Source organism: Salmo salar, chromosome 20 (genome assembly GCF_965601325.2).
Source record: "Salmo salar chromosome 20, fSalSal1, whole genome shotgun sequence".
NCBI classification, from domain to species: domain Eukaryota; kingdom Metazoa; phylum Chordata; class Actinopteri; order Salmoniformes; family Salmonidae; genus Salmo; species Salmo salar.
The window spans coordinates 79,128,923-79,137,825 of NC_138310.1; the positions used below are offsets into that span (position 1 = coordinate 79,128,923).

At 48.9% G+C, this 8,903-nt stretch overlaps 1 pseudogene; it reads left to right on the forward strand.

The window, feature by feature from the left end:
• Nucleotides 1-2,326: 2,326 nt before the first annotated feature.
• Nucleotides 2,327-8,903, forward strand: LOC106581378 (olfactory receptor 52K2-like; annotated as a pseudogene).

The following is an 8,903-nucleotide window of genomic DNA, read 5'->3' on the forward strand; positions in this document are numbered from 1 at the left end:
TAAAGTCCACGGCTACTTGGAGTGCCGCCTCTGGGTGAGTGTTTTCCTGGTTGTTTATGGCAGAATACAGCTCATTGAGTGCGGTCTGTGGTGGTATGTAGACAGCTACAAAAAATACAGATAAAAACTCTCTAAGGACAGTGAGGGAAAAAAGTATTTGATCCCCTGCAGATTTTGTACGTTTGCCCACTGACAAAGAAATGATCAGTCTATAATTCTAATTGTAGGTTTATTTGAACAGTGAGAGACAGAATAACAACAAAAAAATCCTGATAAACGCATGTCAAAAATGTTATAAAATGATTTGCATTTTAATGAGGGAAATAAGTATATAACCCCTCTGCAAAACATGACTTCGTACTTGGTGGCAAAACCCTTGTTGGCAATCACAGAGGTCAGATGTTTCTTATAGTTGGCTACTAGGTTTGCCCACATCTCAGGAGGGATTTTATCCCACTCCTCTTTGCAGATCTTTTCCAAGTCATTAAAGTTTCGAGGCTGACGTTTGGCAACTCGACCCTTCAGCTGCCGCCACAGATTTTCTATGGTACTAAGGTCTGGAGACTGGCTAGGCCACTCCAGGACCTTAATGTGCTTCTTCTTGTGCCACTCCTTTGTTGCCTTGGCCGTGTGTTTTGGGTCATTGTCATGCTGGAATACCCATCCACGACCCATTTTCAATGCCCTAGCTGAGGGAAGGAGGTTCTCAACCAAGATTTGACGGTACATGGCCCCGTCCATATTCCCTTTGATGCGGTGAAGTTGTCCTGTCCCCTTAGCAGAAAAACACCCCCAAAGCATAATGTTTCCACCTCCATGTTTGACGGTGGGGATGGTGTTCCTGGGGTCATAGGCAGCATTACTCCTCCTCCAAACACGGCGAGTTGAGTTGATGCCAAAGAGCTCCATTTTGGTCTCATCTGACCACAACACTTTCACCCAGTTGTCCTCTGAATCATTCAGATGTTCATTGGCAAACTTCAGACAGGCATGTATATGTGCTTTCTTGAGCAGGGGGACCTTGCGGGCGCTGCAGGATTTCAGTCCTTCGCGGCGTAGTGTGTTACCAATTGTTTTCTTGGTGACTATGGTCCCAGCTGCATTGAGATCATTGACAAGATCCTCCCGTGTAGTTATGGGCTGATTCCTCACCGTTCTCATGATCATTGCAACTCCACGAGGTGAGATCTTGCACGGAGCCATAGGCCGAGGGAGATTGACAGGTCTTTTGTGTTTCTTCCATTTGCAATAATCGCACCAAAGGTTGTCACCTTCTCCCAAGCTGCTTGGCGATGGTCTTGTAGCCCATTCCAGCCTTGTGTAGGTCTACAATCTTGTCCCTGACATCCTTTGAGAGCTCTTTGGTCTTGGCCATGGTGGAGAGTTTGGAATCTGATTGATTGATTGCTTCTGTGGACAGGTGTCTTTTATACAGGTCACAAACTGAGATTAGGAGCACTCCCTTTAAGAGTGTGCTCCTAATCTCAGTTTGTTACCTTTATAACAGACACCTGAGAGCCAGAAATCTTTCTGATTGAGAGGGGGTCAAATACTTATTTCCCTCATTAAAATGCAAATCAATTTATAACATTTTTGACATGTGTTTTTCTGGATTTTTGTTGTTATTATTCTGTCTCTCACTGTCTCTTCAAATAAACCTACCATTCAAATTGCAGACTGATAATTTCTTTGTCAGTGGGCAAACGTACAAAATCAGCAGGGGATCAAATACTTTTTTCCCTCACTGTAGATAGTGTGGTCTACAGCTTATCATGAGATACTCTACCTCAGGCGAGCATAACCTGGAGACTTCCTTAGATATCGTGCACAAGCAGCTATTTACAAAAATACACACAAAAATACACTTGGCGTCATACACATTGGGCTGTTGTAAAGGGATAGTTCACTGGCTCCATAGTACACATTGGGCTGTTATAAAGTGATTGTTCACCCAAGTTACATATTGACAGATAACTGGCAATATATGCACGACGGATGAGAGTCAGTAACTGAAAACTTGGCTTCGCTTACCTGATCACAATTTAGTGTTAGCATAATTTAATGCAAAACAATGGGAGAACTCTGAACAATATTGCTACATCAATTCAGTCACCAATGATTTACATGTTAATATAAGGAGATGATAATATTGCAAAAGTTGTTTTTAAAATGTTAATCATTAAGTAGACTACACAGCAACATATATGTCAGGAGGTTCCTAGGTTACATCAGCTAGGACACAGACCTCTAGGACACTAAAGGGCTGTCCTTTACTGGTAATGAGGCAATAAAAGGGCCTGTCAGGGGTCTGTCACAACTGAAGGTAGCCTCCAGCTCTGGTCGTGGACTGACATCCAGGAAGAGAGAAGTAGGCATGCTTTAATTATTATACAACGGGTGGGTCTAATCCTGAAAGTTGAATGGTTAAAAGGTTATTCCAGGGATCTCGGGCATTATCACATAAGTACGGTAGATGTAATTCATGTGTTTCCATTAGGCAAAGAAAAATGTGTGTTATGTTTAACAGTTGCAAAATATATATATCTATATATGTATATATGTATTATTTTGATTTTTGTTTTGTTCATTTTAGTTGTAGAGATGAGTTCTTTCTGTCATATTTGTTGTAGTCACAACAACATCATGATCATTGCAGTAGGCAACAGTGTGCTCTTTTAATTCAGTACATTCATTGGACAAACATATGTGCTGAAGACTATATGACTATTTTTGTATTATTTCAGGTGGGCTGCTTTCCAGAAGGCAATTACAAAATCATTCTACAGTAGTTATGTATACAAACTCTACATACATGTTGAGCATGGAATCACTGGCCATAGCTCCATCAGGTGTTTACCCAGCGTTTCATTTTGGAACCCTTACGTACTGTTTCATTGTGTTTTGCAACGTGACGGTTTTATCCACCATAGCCCTGGACAGAAAGCTGCATAAACCCATGTTTATCCTACTCTTCAACATGCCTATCAATGATTTGATTGGTGCTACAGCCTTCATCCCTCAGCTGTTGGTTAGCATCCTGGCTCAGAACAGGTCCATCTCCTACCCTGCATGCTACCTCCAAGCTCTGCTCGTCCACCTGTATGGAGCTGGCTCCTTAACTATCCTGACTAGCATGGCTTATGACAGGTATATCGCAATCTGCTGTCCACTGAGGTATAACTCTATCATGAGTTCCAGTAACTTGATGAAAATCATCATTTTCATGTGGCTTTTGGTCATTACCCTGATTGTGGTTCTGCTGGCTCTGGTCACTCGCTTCAAGATCTGCAGAACAACAATAGTGGATATTTATTGTAACAATCCATCATTAGTGAGGCTCATTTGTGATGACACACGTATAAACAACTACTATGGGTTGTTGATAACAGCTGTCTTGTAACGGCTGTCTTCTGTAGAAATGGACCAAGGCGCAGCAGGTATGTGAATACTCATCTTTAATTAAAATAAAGGAGTAGAGCATCCACTTAACAATTCAAACAAAGTGACAACAGCTATAGTTCTGCAGGCTAGAAACGCAGTGCAAAAAACAACCACCCACAACCCCAAAGAAAAACACACACACCTATATAGGACTTCCAATCAAAGGCAACTATACACAGCTGCCTTCAATTGGAAGTCCCAATCATCCACCCAACATTTAACCAATACAAACATGCCACGTCCTGACCCCAAAACTAAAACACTAGCTCCATCTGCTGGTCAGGATGTGACAGTACCCCCCCCCTCAAGGTGCAGACCCCGGAATGCACCTACCAACAAAAAAAACCCAACACAAAACCCATAAACAATAACCCTAAAACAATAAGGGAGGTAAGGGAGGGTGGCTGCCGTCACCGACGGCACTGTGCTACACCCTCCCTCCCCAACCCACCTATCCAGGAGGTGGCTCAGGTGCAGGGCGTGGACCTTGCTCCACCGTCGGCGTAGCCCACTTCGGTGGCGCTGCTAACTGCGCCGGGCAGATGGGCCACTTGGGCTGACCCTGGCAGACGGACCACTCGTGCTGGGCCGGAGGACAGGAGGACCCCTCGGGCTGGACCGGGGGACAGGAGGGCCCCTCGGGCTGGGCCGGGGGACAGGACGGCCACTCTGGCTGGGCCGGGGGACAGGAGGGCCACTCGGGCTGGGCCGGGGGACAGGAGGGCCACTCGGGCTGGACCGGAGGGCAGGAGGGCCACTCGGGCTGGACCGGAGGGCAGGAGGGCCACTCGGGCTGGGCCGGAGGGCAGGAGGGCCCCTCGGGCTGGGCCGGAGGGCAGGAGGGCCCCTCGGGCTGGGCCGGAGAGCAGGAGGGCCCCTCGGGCTGGGCCGGAGAGCAGGAGGGCCCCTCGGTCTGGGCCGGAGAGCAGGAGGGCCCCTCGGGCTGGGCCGGAGGGCAGGAGGGCCACTCGGGCTGGGCCGGAGGGCAGGAGGGCCCCTCGGGCTGGGCCGGAGGGCAGGAGGGCCCCTCGGGCTGGGCCGGAGAGCAGGAGGGCCCCTCGGGCTGGGCCGGAGAGCAGGAGGGCCCCTCGGTCTGGGCCGGAGAGCAGGAGGGCCCCTCGGGCTAGGCCGGAGAGCAGGTGGGCCCCTCGGCCTGGGCCGGAGAGCAGGAGGGCCCCTCGGGCTGGGCCGGAGAGCAGGAGGGCCCCTCGGGCTGGGCCGGAGAGCAGGAGGGCCCCTCGGGCTGGGCCGGAGAGCAGGAGGGCCCCTCGGGCTGGGCCGGAGGGCAGGAGGGCCCCTCGGGCTGAGCCGGAGGGCAGGAGGGCCCCTCGGGCTGGGCCGGAGGACAGGAGGGCCACTCGGGCTGGGCCGGAGGACAGGAGGGCCACTCTGGCCGGTCCTGACAGGCAGGGCACCCTGGCAGATCCGGGCAGGCGGGCACCTCTGGCAGAACCGGGCAGTCTGGCCACCCTGGCAGTTCAGGGCAGTCTGGCCACCCTGGCAGTTCAGGGCAGTCTGGCCACCCTGGCAGTTCAGGGCAGTCTGGCCACCCTGGCAGTTCAGGGCAGTCTGGCAACTCTGGCAGTTCAGGGCAGTCTGGCCACCCTGGCAGTTCAGGGCAGTCTGGCCACCCTGGCAGTTCAGGGCAGTCTGGCCACCCTGGCAGTTCAGGGCAGTCTGGCCACCCTGGCAGTTCAGGGCAGTCTGGCCACCCTGGCAGTTCAGGGCAGTCTGGCCACTCTGGCAGTTCAGGGCAGTCTGGCCACTCTGGCAGTTCAGGGCAGTCTGGCCACTCTGGCAGTTCAGGGCAGTCTGGCCACTCTGGCAGTTCAGGGCAGTCTGGCCACTCCGGCAGTTCAGGGCAGTCTGGCCACTCCGGCAGTTCAGGGCAGTCTGGCCACTCCGGCAGTTCATGGCAGTCTGGCCACTCCGGCAGTTCAGGGCAGTCTGGCCACTCCGGCAGTTCAGGGCAGTCTGGCCACTCCGGCAGTTCAGGGCAGTCTGACCTCTCTGGCAACTGTTGACTGGCGGGCAGCTCTGACGACTGTTGACTGGCGGGCAGCTCTGACGACTGTTGACTGGCGGGCAGCTCTGACGACTGTTGACTGGCGGGCAGCTCTGACGACTGTTGACTGGCGGGCAGCTCTGACGACTGTTGACTGGCGGGCAGCTCTGACGAATGTTGACTGGCGGGCAGCTCTGGTGATGGTTGACTGGCGGGCAGCACTGACGACTGTTGACTGGCGGGCAGCTCTGGTGACTGTTGACTGGCGAGGCTGGGTTGACACACTAGACTCCTGATGCGTGGGGCTGGTATAGGACGTGCCAGCCTGGAGACACGCACCTCCATGCTAGTGCGTCTGGCGGGAAACACCGGACCGAAAGGGCGCGCTGGCGGTCTTGATTGTAGGGTTGGCATCCCCCCTTCCGGCTCGATGCTCACCTTGCCCTGGCACCTGCGGGGCGCTGGTACTGGGCGAACTGGGCTGTGCGTCCGTATAGGCGAGATGGTGCATACCTCAGCGTAACATGGCGCCCTCCACCTCGTACGCACCTCCCTGTAGTCACGGGTAGCTGGCTTACTGCTCCTCCCTGGCCTGGCCAAGCTACCCGTGTGCCCCCCCCAAAAAAAATCTTGGGGCTGCCTCTCGGGTTTCCTAGCCAACCGTGTTCCAGCGTAACGTTCCCGATGGTTCCTCTGTCCAGCTGCCTCCACTCTCCTGAGTGCCTCCACCTGTTCCCATGGGAGGCGATCCCTTCCGGCCAGGATCTCTTCCCAGGTGTAGGCTCCCTTGCCGTCCAGGACGTCCTCCCATGTCCATTCCTCCCTTTTTCTCTCCTGTGGCTTCCTCCTCTTCTGCTGCTTGGTCCTTTGGTGGGTGGTTCTGTAACGGCTGTCTTCTGTAGAAATGGACCAAGGCGCAGCAGGTATGTGAATACTCATCTTTAATTAAAATAAAGGAGTAGAGCATCCACTTAACAATTCAAACAAAGTGACAACAGCTATAGTTCTGCAGGCTAGAAACGCAGTGCAAAAAACAACCACCCACAACCCCAAAGAAAAACACACACACCTATATAGGACTTCCAATCAAAGGCAACTATACACACCTGCCTTCAATTGGAAGTCCCAATCATCCACCCAACATTTAACCAATACAAACATGCCACGTCCTGACCCCAAAACTAAAACACTAGCTCCATCTGCTGGTCAGGACGTGACATGTCTTTCAGGGTGTATCGTTGATAGTGGTTATATTTACCTATATCAAGATCCTGCTCACCTGTGTCATGAATAAGTCGTCTGATGCCCGGAGCAAGGCCATTCAGACATGTGGTACACATCTTGTAGTGTTCTTATTCTTAGAGTTCAACGCCTGCTTTAGCCTGATAGCTCATCGATTCGAGCAAGCAGCCCCTTCCTTGAGGAGGGCTTTTGGAGTATCAGTTATGGTGTTCCCTCCCATTCTCAATCCCCTCATATATGGTCTAAAAACGAAAGAAATTCGGCAAAATGTTCTGGGTTTCTACAAACGAAAGGTATCTTCAGTTAAATGAGAATAAATACTGTACATGAATCTGTATAATACACGGCATGGGCTTTAGACAGTTTTTAAGGCCTTCCCAATAAAATAAAGAAATGCTCCTTTGTAAATCAGTCAAAGAAAATTAGAGTTGTGTTCCGTCTTTTTGTGCAAGACAATGACAACATCTTCTTTTTTTTTAGGTTAAAATGTGTAATGGGTTAAGATCGGTTATGGGTGTGTGTGTGTCTGTGTGTGTGTGTGTGTGTGTGTGTGTGTGTGTGTGTGTGTGTGTGTGTGTGTGTGTGTGTGTGTGTGTGTGTGTGTGTGTGTGTGTGTGTGTGTGTGTGTGTGTGTGTGTGTGTGTGTCTTGTGTATGTGTGTGTGTGTGTGTGTGTGTGTGTGTGTGTGTGTGTGTGTGTGTGTGTGTGTGTGTGTGTGCAGCTCGTAGAATTAATACAGTACATTTGATTGTAACAATAGCAAAAGACACGTCAGTTGTCCACTGTACATGGATAATTAAGTTGTATTGTATAATTGTTATGCCTGTACTTTGTCCCTGTGAGAAGGTAGGCCTATCAGTGACAGAAAGACCAAAAATGGTCTATACAATGGCACCAGAGTATAACAAGTCAGTCATTTCTGTTTTTGGAAGGTGTACAGTAGGTTTTTTGTAGCATAAATAATTTGTGGATCCCCCTTTTTTAAATCAAGGAATCTGAATTGGACCAATGGATAACCAAAACCAATAAGCCATTTAGAACACCCCGGGGTGTCAAGAAATCACTCACTTGCTTTGAAACGGACATGGTAAATGATATAACAACCATTGTTGGGTTCCATTCATTTTGGGCCCTATGAAGCTAATGTTAATCAGTGACTGATTTAGCTGGAACAAACTAAATAACCCTACAAATACACTTAAAAAACGGTATGGGGCAACGAACAACAGACAATGTAAGTAGAAGATCATCTTTTGAATAAACTAGTAAGGACGTTTCAGGCTTGTCAAGGTTTCACAACAAAAGGTAAATCATGCTGTCAATGGGAAGATCTCAATTGCCTACTCCTGTTGTTCTCTCTCCTCGTCTCCTTCTCAAAATCCATTGGATGTGAAAGCCAGAGGTCCCTTCCCTTCTGACCTTCTCCTCCAATGGGTTTTGAGAAGGAGACGAGGAGAGAGGAGAGAGGACACGAGAAGTATGAGACCTTCCCTAAGACATCAAACTATGAGAGACATTTAAAGCAATTTGATGACTCCTATGACGAAGGCCATCCTGTGATATCTTTGATCATGGTTATAACAGTCTGTGTTGAAGAATGACTCCACATTTTAAGATGCATAGGCACCACCTAATTTCATATTATTTGGTGCCTATCTTTCCTATTTCATCGGGATTACAGTATAAAGATCGATCAACACCACAGATGGCGTGAGACATGGACTCATCTTGAAATTAGACTTTAATTGATCTGTGAAAATGTGTCTACACACTGAATATCGCTCTGTTCCACTATTGTTTCACTTCACTGATTCAGTCTGGAAATTCTCCAGTCGAGGCACTTGATCAGCATCCTCTCAGAAACTATGGGCGGGTTTAGCCCACATGGCTTCTGCTGATTGGTTGAAGATCATTTTGCGTAGCACCCTTCATCAGAGGACAGATTAATTTCAGTGCCATACAGGTTGAATCAACTACATAAAAAAGTACTACAAAGGATGCAAATACAAAACCAAACTGAGAATGAATGTGTCAGGAAAAGAGTGGTGGAAAGTGTGGTTTACAAATTGAAAAAAATATTCACATAATGTTTTTGATATTTTATGAGAAAAGTGGTATTCCAGCCGACAGTTTTCAAACACAAAACCAATGTAAAAATTAAAATACTGTATATGGAGGAAATTGTATTTGCTAATTAAACATATTAAATGTTAAA